The following is an 18,232-nucleotide window of genomic DNA, read 5'->3' on the forward strand; positions in this document are numbered from 1 at the left end:
GTGCATTATCCTGCTGACATGTAGGGTTTCGCAGGGATCGAATGAAGGGTAGAGCCACAGGTCGTAACACATCTGAAATGTAACGTCCACTGTTCAAAGTGCCGTCAATGCGAACAAGAGGTACCGCGACGTGTAACCAATGCCACCTCATACCATCACGCGGGGTGATACACCAGTATGGTGATGACCAATACACGCTTCCAATGTGCGTTCACCGCGATGTCGCCAAACACGGATGCGACCATCATGATGCTGTAAACAGAACCTGGATTCATCCGAAAAAATGACGTTTTGCCATTCGTGCACCCAGGTTCGTCGTTGAGTACACCATCGCGGGCGCTCCTGTTTGTGATGTAACGTCAAGGGTAACCGCAGCCATGGTCTCCGAGCTGATAGTCCATGCTGCTGCAAACGTCGTCGAACTGTTCGTGCAGATGGTTGTTATCTTGTAAACGTCCCCATCTGTTGACTCAGGTATCGAGACGTGGCTGCACGATCCGTTACGGCCATGCGGATAAGATGCCTGTCATTGCGATCCAGCACGGCGTTCCGTATTACCCTCCTGAACCCACCGATTCCATATTCTGCTAACAGTCATTGGATCTCGACCAACGCGAGCAGAAATGTCGCGATACGATAAACAGCAATCGCGATAGGGTACAATCCGACCTTTATCAAAGTTGGAAACGTGATGGTACGCATTTCTCCTCCTTACACGAGGCATCACAACAACGTTTCACCAGGCAACGCCGGTCAGCTGCTGTTGTATGAGAAATCGGTTGGAAACTTTCCTCATGTCAGCACGTTGTAGGTGTCGCCAACCTTGAGTGAATGCTCTGAAAAGCTAATCATTTGCATATCACAGCATCTTCTTCTGTCGGTTAAATTTCGCGTCTGTAGCACGTCATCTTCGTGGTGCAGATATTTTAATGGCAGTAGTGTAATTCCAGCAGTGATTACATAAATCTGTCTATATGCACCGGCCTCTAAAAATTTGTGTCCAGACTTAGAGAAAATTTAGATAATTTTGGTGTTGGTGCTGAAAGGGGGAGAAGGAGGGGAGGTGAGTCCTTTAAGTTACGAGATAGTATCCGATGATGCGAGGTCTCGGTCGAGCTGCCAGCTACCAACCACCAGACACCCCTGAAGACTGCTCTTACTACTCCGCCTACGAAGTGCCGCAGTTTGTATCAGCCATGAAATCCACCAAGCGATTTGGGTCAGAACCATTTGCTTACAAATTATAAAATGTGGGAATATAGCAGTAAGTCTTCTTACATCGCTTATAATTCTCGTAGAAAACAACTGAAAATGGACTAGTAAATATTTGCAAACAGATCAGATTAATTAGGTAAATTTCGCTCAGAAGTGGACGACGCCTGTTCCATAAGAATCTGCTGGTTCTGGAAGCTGCACAGGGCAGGATTACATGTACTGGATTGTCTGTAGCTCTCTGCGAATGCAGAAGTCAAACGTCAATGGGTATCGCTATTTTAGAAGATTTGCTTCGGGTCTTAGTTGTTTCTGACCGTAGTCTGTTAAGGGTTTTCCAGACATCTTAGTTTTCGAGATGGCCAATGGCTAGTTTTACTGGTGGTTCTATTCAGCGACAGTCTATTGAAGTTAACCGTTTCTTTATTTTATCCTGGGTTTGGCATTCGTAGATCTCGAATGCTCTGAACAAGTTGCTCCCTGATTTCAGTCTTTAGGTAATCTGTCGAATGCTATGTAGTGGGTGCTGTTCGGACGTAGAGGACTTGATAATGCCTTTGTGGGAAGTTGCCTCCGGCTGCGCTATCCGTGGAGTGTTTCCAGCCAGGTGTTATATCAATGGATACTGTGGTATCATAGATCAATACCACTCCCACCCGCGTCTCAGATACACGTTCCCAACAGACGCGCCGGAATCCGGAGGAACCAATGATGTGCCCCCCCCCCCCCCCCATTGTCGCACTTTCAGGAGTTCCTACAACGAGCGCCCTCTGCCGCCGCGGTATAGGAGGGCCGGGGTCCCAGTCTCAGTCGCCGTGCTCGGTGTAAATCTTTTGCCTTTGTCAGCTTCGACAGTTCACTAATGCCTCACACTGCAGAACGCTCTTTAGTTTGCTTCTTGCAATAGCTGGACTTTATTGCAGTTGGTCTCTTGTGAAGTTTCTTTCCAATGCTTGGAGAAAGCTGTAAGTTAAGTAATCATTTCTGCTCCTGTCCAGTTTGCCTATGACGACACTTGCTGCACCGCTCTATATGAACTAGTACACAACAGATAAGAGATACAACTGTCATTCAACATTTTATATACCTTGGTTCCTAGAGTTCCGGTACCTGTACAGAAAATTGGAATGCACATCAACATAAACATCATTTCCGCCCTTACATTACATGTTGTACCACCATACAGCGAGACCTTCAGAGGTCGTGGTACAGATTGCTGTACACACCGCTACCTCTACGACCCAGTAGCACGTACTTTTGATTCATGTGTGCCTGTATTCGTCGTGGCATACTATCCACAAGTTAATCAAGGCACTGTTGGTCCAGATTGTCCCACTCCTCAACGGCGATTCGGCTTAGATCCCTTATATCTACATCTAGAACTACATTTATACTCCACCAACGGTATGTGGCGGAGGGCACTTTACGTGCCACTGTCATTACCTCCCTTTCCTGTTCCACTCGCGTCTGGTTCACGGGAAGAACGACTGCCGGAAAGCCTCCGTGCGCGCTCGAATCTCTCTAATTTTACATTCGTGATCTCCTCGGGAAGTATAAGTAGGGGGAAGCAATATATTCGATACCTCATCCAGAAACGCACCCTCTCGAAACCTGGACAGCAAGCTACACCGCGATGCAGAGCGCCTCTCTTGGAGAGTCTGCCACTTGAGTTTGCTAAACATCTCCGTAACGCTATCACGCTTACCAAATAACCCTGTGACGAAACGCGCCGCTCTTCTTTGGATCTTCTCTATCTCCTCTGTCAACCCGACCTGGTACGGATCCCACACTGATGAGCAATACTCAAGTATAGGTCGAACGAGTGTTTGTAAGCCACCTCCTTCGTTGATGGACTACATTTTCTAAGGACTCTCCCAATGAATCTCAACCTGGCACCCGCCTTACCAACAATTAATTTTATATGATCATTCCACTTCAAATCGTTCCTTACGCATACTCCCAGATATTTTACAGAAGTAACTGCTACCAGTGTTTGTTCCGCTATCATATAATCATACAATAAAGGATCCTTCTTTCTATGTATTCGCAATACATTACATTTGTCTATGTTAAGGGTCAGTTGCCACTCCCTGCACCAAGTGCCTATCCGCTGCAGATCTTCCTGCATTTCGCTACAATTTTCTAATGCTGCAACCTTTCTGTATACTACAGCATCATCCGCGAAAAGCCGCATGGAACTTCCGACCCTATCTACTAGGTCATTTATACATATTGTGAAAAGCACACTCCCCTGTGGCACGCCAGAGGTTACTTTAACGTCTGTAGACGTCTCTCCATAAAGAACAACATGCTGTGTTCTGTTTGCTAAAAACTCTTCAACCCAGCCACACAGCTGGTCTGATATTCCGTAGGCTCTTACTTTGTTTATCAGGTGACAGTGCGGAACTGTATCGAACGCCTTGCGGAAGTCAAGGAAAATGGCATCGACGTGGGAGCCTATATCTAATATTTTATGGGTCTCATGAACAAATAAAGCGAGTTGGATCTGTTTCCGGAATCCATGTTGATTCCTACAGAGTTGATTCTGGGTTTCCAGAAATGACATAATACGCGAGCAAAAAACATGTTCTAAAATTCTACAACAGATCGATGTCAGAGATATAGGCCTATAGTTTTGCGCATCTGCTCAACGACCCTTCCTGAAAACTGGAACTACCTGTGCTCTTTTCCAGTCAATTGGAACCTTCCGTTGCTCTAGAGACTTGCGGTACACGGCTGTTAGAAGGGGGGCAAGTTCTTTCGCGTACTCCGTGTAGAATCGAATTGGTATCCCGCAAGGTCAAGTTGACGGACCTTCCTCTGTTGAGTGATTTCAGTTACTTTTCTATTCCTTGGACACTTATTTCGATGTCAGCCATTTTTTCGTTCGTGCGAGAATTTAGAGATGGAACTGCAGTGCGGTCTTCCTCTGTGAAACAGCTTTGGAAAAAGGTGTTTAGTATTTTAGCTTTACGCGTGTCATCCTCTGTTTCAATGCCATTATCATCCCAGAGTGTCTGGATATGCTGTTTCTATCCACTTACTGATTTAACGTAAGACCACAACTTCCTAGGATTTTCTCTCAAGTCGGTACATAGAATTTTACTTTCGAATTCACTGAACGCATCATACATAGCCCTCCTTACGCTAACTTTGACATCGTTTAACTTCTGTTTGTCTGAGAGGTTTTGAATGCGTTTAAATTTGCAGTGAAGCTCTCCTTGCTTTCGCAGTAGTTTCCTAACTTTGATGTTGAACCATGGTGGGTTTTTGCCGTCCCTCAAGGTTTTACTCGGCATGACCCTGTCTAAAACACATTTTACGATTGCCTTGAACTTTTTCCATAAACAATCAACATTGTCAGTGTTGGAACAGAAATATTCGTTTTGATCTGTTAGGTAGTCTGAAATCTGCCTCCTATTACTCTTGCTAAACCTTTTTTTTTTATTTCCCTATTTACTTCCATATTCAGGGATGCTACAACGGCCTTATGATCACTGATTCCCTGTTCTGCGCTTACAGAGTCGAAAAGTTCGGGTCTGTTTGTTATCAGTAGGTCCAAGATGTTATCTCCACGAGTCGGTTCTCTGTTTAATTGCTCGAGGTAATTTTCAGATAGTGCACTCAGTATAATGTCACTCGATGCTCTGTCCGTACCACCCGTCCTAAACATCTGAGTGTCGCAGTCTATATGTGGTAAATTGAAATCTCCACCTAAGACTATAACATGCTGAGGAAATTTATGTGAAATGTATTCCAGATTTTACCTTAGTTGTTCTGCCACTAATGCTGCTGAGTCGGGAGGTCCATAAATGGAGCCAATTATTAACCTCCACCCATAATAATTCACAGGAACTATCCACTTCTATTTCACTACAGGATAAATTACTACTAACAACGACAAACGCGCCACCACTGGTTGTATGCAATCTATCCTTTCTAAACACCGTCTGTGCCTTTGTAAAAATTTCGTCAGAATTTATCTCTGGCTTCAGCCAGCTTTCCGTACCTACAACGATGTCAGCTTCAGTGCTTTCTATCAGCGCTTGAAGTTCCGGTACTTTACCAAAGCAGCTTCGGCATTTTACAATTACAATACCGATTACTGCTTGGTCCTCGCATGTCCTGACTTTGCCCCACACCCTTTGAGGCTGTTGCCCTTTCTGTTCTTTCCCGAGGCCATCTAACCTAAAAAAAAAAAACAGCCCAGTCCACACCACACAAGCCCAGCTACCCGTGTAGCCGCCTGCTGTATGTAGTGGACTCCTGACCTATCCAGTGGAACCCGAAACCCCACCACCCTATGGCGCAAGTCGAGGAATCTGCAGTCCACACGGTCGCAGAACCGTTTCAGCCTCTGATCCAGACCCTCCACTCGGCTCTGTACCAAAGGTCCGCAGTCAGTCCTGTGGACGATGCTGCAGATGGTGAGATCTGCTTTCATCCCGCTAGCGAGACTGGCAGTCTTCATCAAATCAAATAGCCGCTGGTAGCCAGAGAGGATTTCCTCCGATCAATAGCGACACACATCATTGGTGCCGACATGAGCAAACAATCTGCAGACGGGTGCGCCCTGTACCGTTCAAGGCATCCGGAAGAACGCTTTCAACATCTGGAGTGACTCCCCCCGGTATGCACACGGAGTGCACATTGGTTTTCTTCCCCTCTCTTGCAACCATATCCCTAAGGGGCCCCATTACGCACCTGACGTTGGAGCTCCCAACTACCAGTAAGCCCACCCTCTGTGACTGCTCGGATCTTGCAGACTGAGGGGCAACCTCTGGAACAGGACAAGCGGGCATGTCCGGCCGAAGATCAGTATCAGCCGGAGTCAGAGTCTGAAACCGGTTCGTCAGACAAACTGGGAGGCCTTCTGTTCAGCCCTCTGGAATATCTTTCGCCCCCTGCCACACCTCGAGACGACCTCCCACTCTGCCATGGGTGAGGGGTCAGCCTCAATGTGGGCAGTATCCTGGGCAGCCACAGTCGTAGTCCGATCGGGGGATGCGTGGGACGAGCTGGCCGTCCCCGACAAACCCCCGTCCTGACCCCCACAGTGATGCCCATTGGCAACAGCCTCAAGGTGTGTGACCGAAGCCAACGCTGCCTGAAGCTGGGAGCGAAGGAATGCCAACTCAGCCCGCATCCGAACACAGCAGCGCAGTCCCTATCCATGCTAAATACTTTTGTGCAAAGAACGTCTGAACTAATCTACAGAGAGCACAAACAATTCGACACAAAATTTAAACATTAAAATACAAGACTGCCTAGTAAATGCAGTAATGCTGCTATTTGCGCACTGCTGACACACTGCTCGCCAGCAGAAGGCTGACTATACTGTCAGTAACGTACAAAGACTATTTGAAAGAAATAAACTAATGACAGACGACTCCACGACTTTACACGTCACAGATATTAAAATGCAAATCTGCCCCTGCTAAATACGAAACTACACAATGATTTGGCGGATTTAACCAAACAAGTGCGGTAAGAACACTCAAACAAATTTTCAACTTGACTACAACACTAATATGAACGCTAAATAAGCCACTTGCTGCTACTTGCACACTGCTCGCACACTGCTCGGCGGCAGAAGGCTAACTGTACTGTCAGGCACTGTTGGTCCAGATTGTCCCACTCCTCAACGGCGATTCGGCGTAGATCCCTTAGAGTGGTTGTTGAAGCACGTCGTCCATAAACAGCCCTTTTCAATCTATCTCAGGCATGTTCGACAGGGTACGTGTCTGGAGAACACGCAGGCCACTCTAGTCGAGCGACGTCGTTATCCTGAAGGAAACCATTCACAAGATCGGCACGATGGGGGCGCGAATTGTCGACTATGAAGACGAATCCCTCGCCAATATGCTGCCGGTATGGTTGCACTATCGTTCGGAGGGTGACTGACATTCCCGTGTCGTACAGCCGTTACGGCGCCTTCCATGACCACCAGCGGCGTACGTCGGCCCCACATAAAGCCACCCCAAAACAGAAGGGAATCTCCACATTACTTTACTCGCTGGACAGTGTGACTAAATCGTGTAGCCTGACCAGGTTGCCACCAAACACGTCTCCAATGAGTGTCTAGCTGAAGGCATATGCGACACTCATCGGTGAAGAGAACGTGATGCCAATCCTGAGCGGTCCATTCGGCATGTTGTTGGGCCCGTTTGTTTCGCGCTGCTTGGTGACGTGGTTGCAAAGATGGACCTCGCCATCGACATCGGGAGTGAAGTTGTGCATCATGCAGCCTATTGTGCACAATTTGCGTCGCAACACGACGTCCTGCGGCTGCACGAAAAGCATTATTCAACATGGTGGCGCTGCCGTCAGGGTTCCTCCGAGCCATAATCCTTAGGTAGCGGTCATCCACTGCAGTAGTAGCCCTTGTGCGGCCTGAGAGAGGCATGTCATCGACAATTCCTGTCCGAACAACATCGCTTTGGTTCACTCCGAGACGCCTGGATACTTCCCTTGGTGAGAGCCCCTCCTGGCACAAAATAGCAATGCGGACGCGGTCGAAAAGCTGTATTGACCGTCTAGGCATGGTTGAACTACAGACGACACGAGCCGTGTATCTACTTCCGGATGGAATGATTGTAACTGATCGGCTGTCGGTCCCCCACCGTCTAATAGGCGCTCTTCATGCAAGGTTGTTTACATCTTTAGGTGGGTTCAGTGACATCTCTGAACAGTCAGAGGGACTGTGTCTGTGACACAATAACCATAGTCAACGTCTATCTTAAGGAGTTCTGGGATTGTCTCGCTGAAAAGAGGCGTCTAGTGAGTTATGTAGACAACGTATGACTACGGGTCGCAGGGTGTCATTCACGTTAAGTCACAGTGTTCGCAGTGCCCTGGACACGCACCAAATATGATTTGTGGTTGTACCCAATGGCACCCCACACCATAAGACATTGAGCTGCCGTCGCATGTCTTGTGCAATTGCAGTTACTGTGATGCCGCTTCCCCTGTCTGTGGCGAACCAAAACGCGTCAATCATATTCAGACAAACAGAACCTGAATTCGTCGGAATCCATCTGATGTCATTCCTGTCCCCAGTGAGGTCGTTTCATATACTGTACCATTACCGTCTTGCATGTTTCGGCACATTCGCCATAGGTAGGCGGAGAAGTGGACTATGCACACGTAATAAACAGCAATGGATGTGTACGATGTGTTACACTGTTCCACTGCTGCGCCAGAGCCGAAAAGGTAACAGATCTGTCCTGCAATACCATTTGGTCGAGGTCGCTCGGGCGGGGGAGGGGTGGATCTGGGTGGTGCGACCTGACCCATCTCGTCGTGTTCTACGGCCTTCCGTGAACCATTCTGCACACAGCCGTTGCACTCCCGAAACACTTCGTCCCACACGAGTAATGATTTCTCGGATAGATGCATCACATTCTCTCACGCCATTAATGCGCCCTGTTTCAGACTTACTGATTTTACGGCACAGTTCGCGCATACGCCTGCGAGGCATCCTGGACGTCTGTTCAAGTCACACTGATCCACTACCTTCGGTTTATAGCGACTACCAGAGCCGCAGACACATTTTACCGGCAGGTGGTGTAGCACCGTGATATCGATGTTGAGCTTGAGCCTGTGTGCAGACGTAGTTCAAATGCTGCAGAGCATACTAATGTACCTGTCCTGTGAATATGCAACTCCTATCTCTAGTCGTTCGAAGTGTTCTCCTTTTTCTGAACGTAAGTGTAATATGGTATGAGACCAGCTCTTACACGCTGTCACCTATCTTCGTATCTGCATGGTGTGCAAAGAATGACAAATGTGTTCTCTTGATTGCAGTTCTTAAAATGTGTTTACTGACTGAAATAGCTCCTGACTTCCACCAGTGGTCTTGTTAAAGACATAGAAGGTGTAATGCTTAATGCTGCTGTTACATGCAGAACAAAATGTGTACACATTACCAGAGAAGTAATCGAATCCTTGAATATGAATTTATCAGGGACATGTGAATGTGAATAAATGTCAAAAGCGGCAATGCAATTGGCAATCATTTTATCTGAACATAATCATTGATGCAAGTCTGCACACAATGGCTTGAATGAAGTGGCATACTACACCAGCACAAAGAAAGAATTGAGCGGAAATGAAATATATATGCATTGAATAACGTTGGAACCACGTAACTAAAAGGAAGTATGATGAATTCAACAAAACTATTATTTGAATGTATCTCAAAACTATCGACCTCACTGACCAACGAACATTACATCTGAACATAATTAAATGCACATGAAAGATCTGAAAATGCTGAAAACAATATTACGCCAGCCAGTGCGTTGCTAGCGGGAATCACATCTTACATTTGCAGCTTGTGTTGTGAGAACGACGAACAGAAAGCAAACTCATAGCTATTTAGCACGGTAATCGTCTACAGCAGGATAGCAGAACCCGGAAAACCACACAAGACTCGACTGCTCCGTGTATTTGAAACAGCCTGCACGATGAGAAACATATGCCCACGCTCACATTCTATTGGTTATCACAACAAATCGCCAAATTGTATCACTTCAGATATCCCTCCTTAACTAGTCAAAGTCTGTGATAATTTCAGCAATCGATCACTTGGTACATAACATCTTTGCGCATGCTTGCGATCTAGAGTAAACTGAAGAAAGAACGGTCCTGAAAAGTGTCATGTCACAAGCTACTTTCAACACAAACTCAAACAAATCCCACGCAATATTCTACACTGAGCGGCCAATTTTATGATCAAACTGACTTCTCTGATGATGAGTTTGGCATGTTACAGGAATGAGGACGCTGCAGCTAGCACAGGATTCATCGTCTGTGTCCGGCAACAACCATAACGTACCCACTATCGACATAGCCTTACATTCATGCACGAACTGTTGCTGTTTGCAGCATTGTTGTTGTTGTTGTGGTCTTCAGTCCTGAGACTGGTTTGATGCAGCTGTCCATGCTACTCTATCCTGTGCAGGCTTCTTCATCTCCCAGTACCTACTGAAGCCTACATCCTTCTGAATCTGCTTAGTGTATTCATCTCTTGGTCTCCCTCTTCGATTTTTACCCTCCACGCTTGCCCTCCAGTACTAAATTGGTGACCCCTCGATGTCTCAGATAAATCCTACAATAAACCTATTTTATTTTTATTTTTATATGTACTCACTTAACCTGATCTGATTAGGGCCATCAGGTCCCCTCTTACATCGGACCAAGGTTTCACACATACAGTACCTTTTTCACATCACAGTTACCCAAGAAATAATGTTAATATGACAAATATTTGGTTAGCGCATAAATTCGTAGCGCTTTTGTTTTGTGTGTTGATATTCCGGTTGCTATGGGTGTATTTATCGCCTGTCATTTTTTATTTGTAGTTCACTGTTGCTATTTGAGTTTACATATTGCCATTTTGTCATCTGGAGATAGTGAGCGGAGCTGTGATGATGATGATGTTTGGTTTGGGGCTCTCAACTGCACGGTCATCAGCACCCGTACAAAGTCCCGGTCTTGACGCAGTCCAATCTAGCCACTTTCACGAATGATGATGAAATGATGGGAACAACACAAACACCCAGTCCCCGGGCAGAGAAAATCCCCCACCCGGTCGGGAGTCGAACCCGGGATCCCATGATCCGTAGGATGCTACGGTAGCCACTAGACCACGAGCTGCGGACGAGTGGAGCTGTGGACGCAAGAAAATGGAGTCCCAGGTGGAGAGGTCGGAACATTTCCCATATATTATTCGCTTGAGTTCAGTGGAAGGATTACGGCAGTGTAGGTAGTCAGCAGCATTTGCACTGTGTATGGGAGTAATTCCATTTGACAGAGCGCGGCAAGAAAATGGCTTTCTCGTTTCAAGGGAGATAACTTTGATATTAAAGACTCTCCAAGTTCAGGAAGATCTTTGAGGTTTCAAGAAGTTCGTTTAAACGCATTAATCCACAGTGATCCATGTCAGTGAACTCGAGATGTGGTAAATGTGATCAACTGGCATGCCACCATCGTGCGACATTTTCATGCGGTGGTGAAGGTTCAGAAATCGGATGTATGGGTATAGCATGCTCTAAGCCAAAATCACTAAAATCAGCGGGTGGCCATTTGTGCATCCCTACTTTCTCTAAATCAACTGCTGCAGTCCTGAACCGCGGGACTGCTACGGTCGCAGGTTCGAATCCTGCCTCGGGCATGGGTGTGTGTGCTGTCCTTAGGTTAGTTAGGTTTAAGTAGTTCTAAGTTCTAGGGGACTTATGACCTAAGATGTTGAGTCCCATAGTGCTCAGAGCCATTTGAACCATTTTTTCTAAATCAACTGGCTCGTGAACAACACCGACCATTCCTATTCAGTAACTTTATTCCTGACCAGAAATAGTGTCTTCGTGTTAACAAAAGGAAAAGGAAGGAATAGGTGGACCCAAAAAAGCCGCAACTCCCTGTAGAAAGACCTATGCGCACACACAAAGGATAATGCTATGCGTCTGGTTGAACAGCGACGGTATGGTGAACTGCGAATTGCTTCCCCGAGGTGTTGCCATCACTGCTGACGTAATGCAAGAACAACTACGAGGAAGACTGTGTGAAGTGATGCTACTCCACGACAACGCGCTTCCGCATTCTGCTACACTGTCAGAAAACGCGATACGGGACTTGGGTCGGGTAGTCATTCGACACCCACCTAATTCATCCGATCCTGCGCCCTCAGATTTTCACCTTTTCCTCTCTTTCTACATCTACATCTACATCCATACTCCGCAAGCCACTTGACGGTGTGTGGCGGAGGGTATCTTGAGTACCTCTATCGGTTCTCCCTTCTATTCCAGCCTCGTATTGTTCGTGGAAAGAAGGACTGTCGGTATGCTTCTGTGTGGGCTCTAATCTCTCTGGTTTTATCCTCATGGTCTCTTCGCGAGATATACGTAGGAGGGAGCAATATACTGTTTGACTCTTCGGTGAAGGTATGTTCTCGAAACATCAACAAAGGCCCGTACCGAGCTACTGAGCGTCTCTCCTGCAGAGTTTTCCACTGGAGTTTATCTATCATCTCCGTAACGCTTTCGCGATTACTGAATGATCCTGTAACGAAGCGCGCTGCTCTCCGTTGGAACTTCTCTATCTCTTCTATCAACCCTATCTAGTACGGATCCCACACTGCTGAGCAGTATTCAAGCAGTGGGCGAACAAGCGTACTGTATCCTACTTCCTTTGTTTTCGGATTGCATTTCCTTAGGATTCTTCCAATGAATCTCAGTCTGGCATCTGCTTTACCAACGATAAACTTTATATGATCATTCCATTTTAAATCACTCCTAATGCGTACTCCCAGATAATTTATAGAAGTAACTGCTTCCAGTTGCTGACCTGCTATTTTGTAGCTAAATGATGTATGTATGATGTATGTATTCGCAGCACATTACACTTGTCTACATTGAGATTCAATTGCTATTCCCTGCACCATGCGTCAATTCGCTGCAGATCCTCCTGCATTTCAGTACAATTTTCCAATGTTACAACCTCTCGATATACTACAGCATCATCCGCAAAAAGCCTCAGTGAACTTTCGATGTCATCCACAAGGTCATTTATGTATATTGTGAACAGCAACGGTCCTACGACACTCCCCTGCGGCACACCTGAAATCACTCTTACTTCGGAAGGCTTCTCTCCATTGAGAATGACATGCTGCGTTCTGTTATCTAGGAACTCTTCAATCCAATCACACAATTGGTCTGATAGTCCATATGCTCTTACTTTGTTCATTAAACGACTGTCGGGAACTGTATAGAACGCCTTGTGGAAGTCAAGAAACACGGCATCTACCTGGGAACCCGTGTCTGTGGCCCTCTGACTCTCGTGGACGAATAGCGCGAGCTCGGTTTCACACGACCGTCTTTGTCGAAACCCATGCTAATTCCTAGAAAGTAGATTTCTAGTGTCCAGAAAAGTCATTATACTCGAACATAATACGTGTTCCAAAATTCTACAACTGATCGACGTTAGAGATATAGGTCTATAGTTCTGCACATCTGTTCGACGTCCCTTCTTGAAAACGGGGATGACCTGTGCCCTTTTCCAATCCTTTGGAACGCTTAGTGAACAACCTTCGAGAAACTTCCTTTCCGGATGACAATGCGCTCCGCACATTGCTCGACGAGTTCTTCGCCTCAAATCTGCCTGATTTCTACAGTTGCGGAATCGAAAAGTTTCCCCAGAGGTGACAGAATGTTATAAATAGTGAAGGCGAATATACTTTGTACTATTGATGACTAAAGCCTCTGTTATGTTTGTATGTTGTGTTCATTAAAGTTACTGAAAACCCTACGAATTTCCGCAGCAACTCGCAACTGTTGAAATAATACCAGTGTTTCTAGTAAGAATATGGGTAAGTAGTACTGACTAAAAAGCAATAAAGTTAATGCTGGCAGTACTTGTACTACTGCTGCTGCTGCCACTAATAGTGGTAACAGTAATAATAATAATAATAATAATAATAATAATAATGTCAATAATATCAATAATGATAGTGGTGGATATGAAAAGAACTGACACCTGTACAAAATAAATATTTTTCGATTTGGTGAGTTCTGGTGAAAGAAAATTTAAGGATACTGCTGCAGCTAAGAATACCGAGAAATGTGAGAGATCTGGTTGGAAAGAACAATATACACGTATAACGAGTGTGTACAGTTTCAGATGGTTCAAATGGCTCTAAGCACTGTGGGACTTAACATCTGTGGGCATCAGTCCCGTAGACTTAGAACTAGTTAAACGTAACTAACCTAAGGACATCACACACATCCATGCCCGAGGCAGGATTCGAACCTGCGACCGTAGCAGCAGTTCGGTTCCGGACTGAAGCGCCTGGAACCGCTCGGCCACAGCAGCCGGCAAGTGTACAGTGACTATGGGAATCACTGTTGGTGCTTTAGTAGATATATCATTAACTGCCTTATGAAGCTGGAGATGTTCTTGATTTCACTAATATACTATTCCAGAGTCGGGCTCCGGTGACTCGACTAGCCATCCACACTGTCGCCGGAGACTTCTATGGACTTCCATGGCCGCACCCTCCCCCCCCCCCCTCCCATCACCGTTATTCTTCCCGGAAATCTTGACCCCCGATACAAAACAAACTTTTTCTGAACGGTAGCAACGGAACTTTTTGTGATCGTCTCTATGCAAATGAGCAGTGTGGAGCTCGAGTTACAGTGACTGAAATAAAAACAGCACCACCAAAATTTAATTAATGTAGAGTAACGAAATTTCAGAAATACATTTGTGTATGTAATGTATTTAACTGATTAACATTGCAAGATTACAGGTTAATGTAAGGGCGAGATAAGCCATTGCAAATTTGGAATGCTGATACTTTTCCCGCGCCCGGGTTAACGGTTTCGATTCCCGGCGGGGTCAGGGATTTTCTCTGCCTCGTGATGACTGGGTGTTGTGTGACGTCCTTAGGTTAGTTAGGTCTAAGTAGTTCTAAGTTCTAGGGGACTGATGACCATAGATGTAAAAGTTCCATAGTGCTCGGAGCCATTTGAACCATTTTCGCTGATACTTTGATAATCGATGTAACCGCCAGAATGTTGAATACAAGCATGCGAACGTGCATTTGTTGTATTGTATAGGTGCCAGATGTCAGTTTGTGGAATGGAGTTCCATGCTAGTTTCACTTGGTCGGTCAATACATGGACGAATAATGCTGGCTGTTGATGAAACTGGAGCTGTCGTACGATGATGCCCCATATGTGCTCGGCTGGAGATAGATCTGGTGATCGAACAGCATGTTCAATTACAACAGCGGTATGTGGGTGAGCGTTATATTGTGGGAAAATACTCCTAGGACTGCTTTTCATGAATGGCAGCACAACAGATCGAATCACAGTATTGAAGCAAGAATTTGCGTTCAGGGTGCGTGGGATAACCACTAAAGCGCCCCTGTTGTACTAAATGGCACCCCAGACCATAACTTCAGGCGTAGGTTCAGAGTGTCTAGCACGAAGACGAGTTGGTTGCAGGTCCTCAACTGGCCTCTCCTAACCAACCGATTTGTAACAGTTCGTTGTGTCACTGTGGTGGCAGCTGCTGCTCAGATTACTGCTACAGGTGCAGTATGATGCACCACAGTCGAATACGATGGTTTTCCCTCTCGGTAGTGCCACGTGTCCGTCCGGAGTCCGATCTTCTTGTGGCCGTACGTTACCGTGTCCATCGTTGCTAGCAATCATGGACAGCGGCTACATTCCTGCCAAGTCTGTGTGGAGTATCGCAGAAGAAACATCCAGCCTCTCGTAGCCTTGTTACTCGACCACGTTCAAACTCACTCAGGCCTTGATAATGCTATTTTTGTCACCTTAAGTGGGGGTAGGATGTCAAACGAGCCGACTTGTAGCAGGAGAGGCACCACAGGACATTTTAATTTCCACTGTCTATACTTTTACAAATAAATTCATAAAACTTTAATACCATAACCAGGAAGGATTCAGGATTCATACTCATAGCAGTGGAAGCTCAAAAACGTAACAAAACACTTTTTTTATATGTGATATTTCATCATTTTTTCACTTACTACTGGCTGCGTTTGTTGCAATAGGTACACTTTTCTTCCTAAGTAAGAGAGATTCTTCGATGACTTTTGCGCAGCATACAAACCATAGTTACAGGTGTATGAAAATCTAGAAGTTATTTAATTTATGAAAAAATGAATGAACTGTTACATTTTAAACTTCATGTTTAGATAAAATTCAAGTTTTATAGTTAATTACCTCAATTTTTTCCAGTTTTTTAATATATTTGGAAAATTCTAGAGTTTCATACACCTGTAAGTACTGTTTGTATGTTATGAAAAACTCATCGAAGAATCTCTCTTACTTAGGAAGAAAAGAGTACCTATAGCAACAAATGCAGCCAGTAATAAGTAAAAAAATGATGAAAGTTCACATGTAAAAAAGTTATTTTGCTACGTTTTTGAACTTCCACTGCGATGAGTGTGAGTCCTCAATCCTTCCTGGTCATGGTGACAGAGTTTTATTAATTTATTTGTAAAAGTATAGACAGTAGAAATCAAAATGTCCTGTGGTGCTCTCCTGCTCCAAGTCGGCCCGTTTGACGTCCTACCCCCCTTAAAGAAAATTTTAACTAAAACCAACTGCAGGCCGGTGTGGCCGAGCGGTTCTAGGCGCTTCAGTCTGGAACCGTGCGACCGCTACGGTCGCAGGTTCGAATCCTGCCTCGGGCATGGATGTGAGTGGTGTCCTTAGTTAGGTTTAAGTAGTTCTAAGTTCTAGGGGACTGATGACCTCAGAAGTTAAGTCCCATAGTGCTCAGAGCCATTTGAACCATTTGAAAATCACTTCACCACGTCCGAACTCAAAGGTGACTAACGCTAACGACGGCTACAACGTATGTTTAAGGAATACCTGAATTGCACCCTCACATCAACATTTGCACCCTCACGTCAACAAAATAAAAACGAGGGTAATGGAATGTAGTCAAATTAAGTCGGGTGATGCTGAGGGAATTAGATTAGGAAATGAGACACTTAAAGTAGTAAAGGAGTTTTGCTATTTAGGGAGTAAAATAACTGATGATGGTCGAAGTAGAGAGGATATAAAATGTAGACTGGCTATGGCAAGGAAAGCGTTTCTGAAGAAGAGAAATTTGTTAACATCGAGTATAGATTTAAGTGTCAGGAAGTCGTTTCTGAAAGTATTTGTATGGAGTGTTGCCATGTATGGAAGTGAAACATGGACGATAACTAGTTTGGACAAGAAGAGAATAGAAGCTTTCGAAATGTGGTGCTACAGAAGAATGCTGAAGATAAGGTGGGTAGATCACGTAACTAATGAGGCGGTATTGAATAGGATTGGGGAGAAGAGAAATTTGTGGCACAACTTGACGAGAAGACGGGATCGGTTGGTAGGACATGTTTTGAGGCATCAAGGGATCACAAATGTAGCATTGGAGGGCAGCGTGGAGGGTAAAAATCGTAGAGGGAGACCAAGAGATGAATACACTAAGCAGATTCAGAAGGATGTAGGTTGCAGTAGGTACTGGGAGATGAAGAAGCTTGCACAGGATACAGTAGCATGGAGAGCTGCATCAGGCCACTCTCAGGAGTGAAGACCACAACAACAACAACAGTGGCGTTGCTAGCGCCACTCTTAAGCGACTACGGCGAAATTTGACTAGACATCATCCTTCAGATGTAGAAACACGCCTACCAGCTTTCCGTTATGTCGTACAACTCTTTCATGGTCTTGCGATCTCTTTTCCGTCAGCATACGTCAATAAAAAAATACTGTATGCAAACGAGCAGTTGCAGGCCAACACTTGCTACTGAAAGATTTGAGTTGAAGCTGTACAATGAACATCATGCGACTCTGCGCACTCGGAATGTAATTCAAGACCGCGACTCTCTCTTTTCTCTCTTTTCGCCTGTGTATGTGTGTGTGTGAGAGAGAGGAGGGAGCCGTAATTTAGCTGATGGCAGAGTGAGGTCCGTTGATGACGCGGCTAGTATTTCGGTCGCCTCGCGCCGTAATTAGTGGCCCGCGGAGGCGCAAGCCGCGCCGCTCGGGGAGCCGCGTGCATTCCTCTGGAGAAACGCCGAGGAGGGTGAGCCCCGTTCCACGCCGCGCGCGGAGGCCGCCGGACGCCGGACCTCAGCACTCGCCAGCCAGCACCGAAGTTCTGACTCGTGGTGCATCCACGGACCTATCCACCTAGCTATAACCTGCGTCAGTCTCAAGAATGTAACCGGATTTTGCTCATACGCAAGCAGTATTGTTACGAAGGTGCATCTACATATTCGTCTATACTTTACGAGGGTCACTCCAAAAGAAATGTACACTCGTTTGTTTGTGTGGCCATGCTCCGCAGAAAGCAAATAAATATTTGTTTTGCAAATCAAACTGCCTTTTCCTGCTGCTATTTATTTTATTTAATGCACCATCAGTGGGATCTATAATGATACAGTTTTGTTAGTTATAGATTATCAAACAGTTCACTTCGCGATTTTTTGTAAAAACTG

This window comes from Schistocerca nitens, chromosome 4, assembly GCF_023898315.1.
Source record: "Schistocerca nitens isolate TAMUIC-IGC-003100 chromosome 4, iqSchNite1.1, whole genome shotgun sequence".
Taxonomy (NCBI): domain Eukaryota; kingdom Metazoa; phylum Arthropoda; class Insecta; order Orthoptera; family Acrididae; genus Schistocerca; species Schistocerca nitens.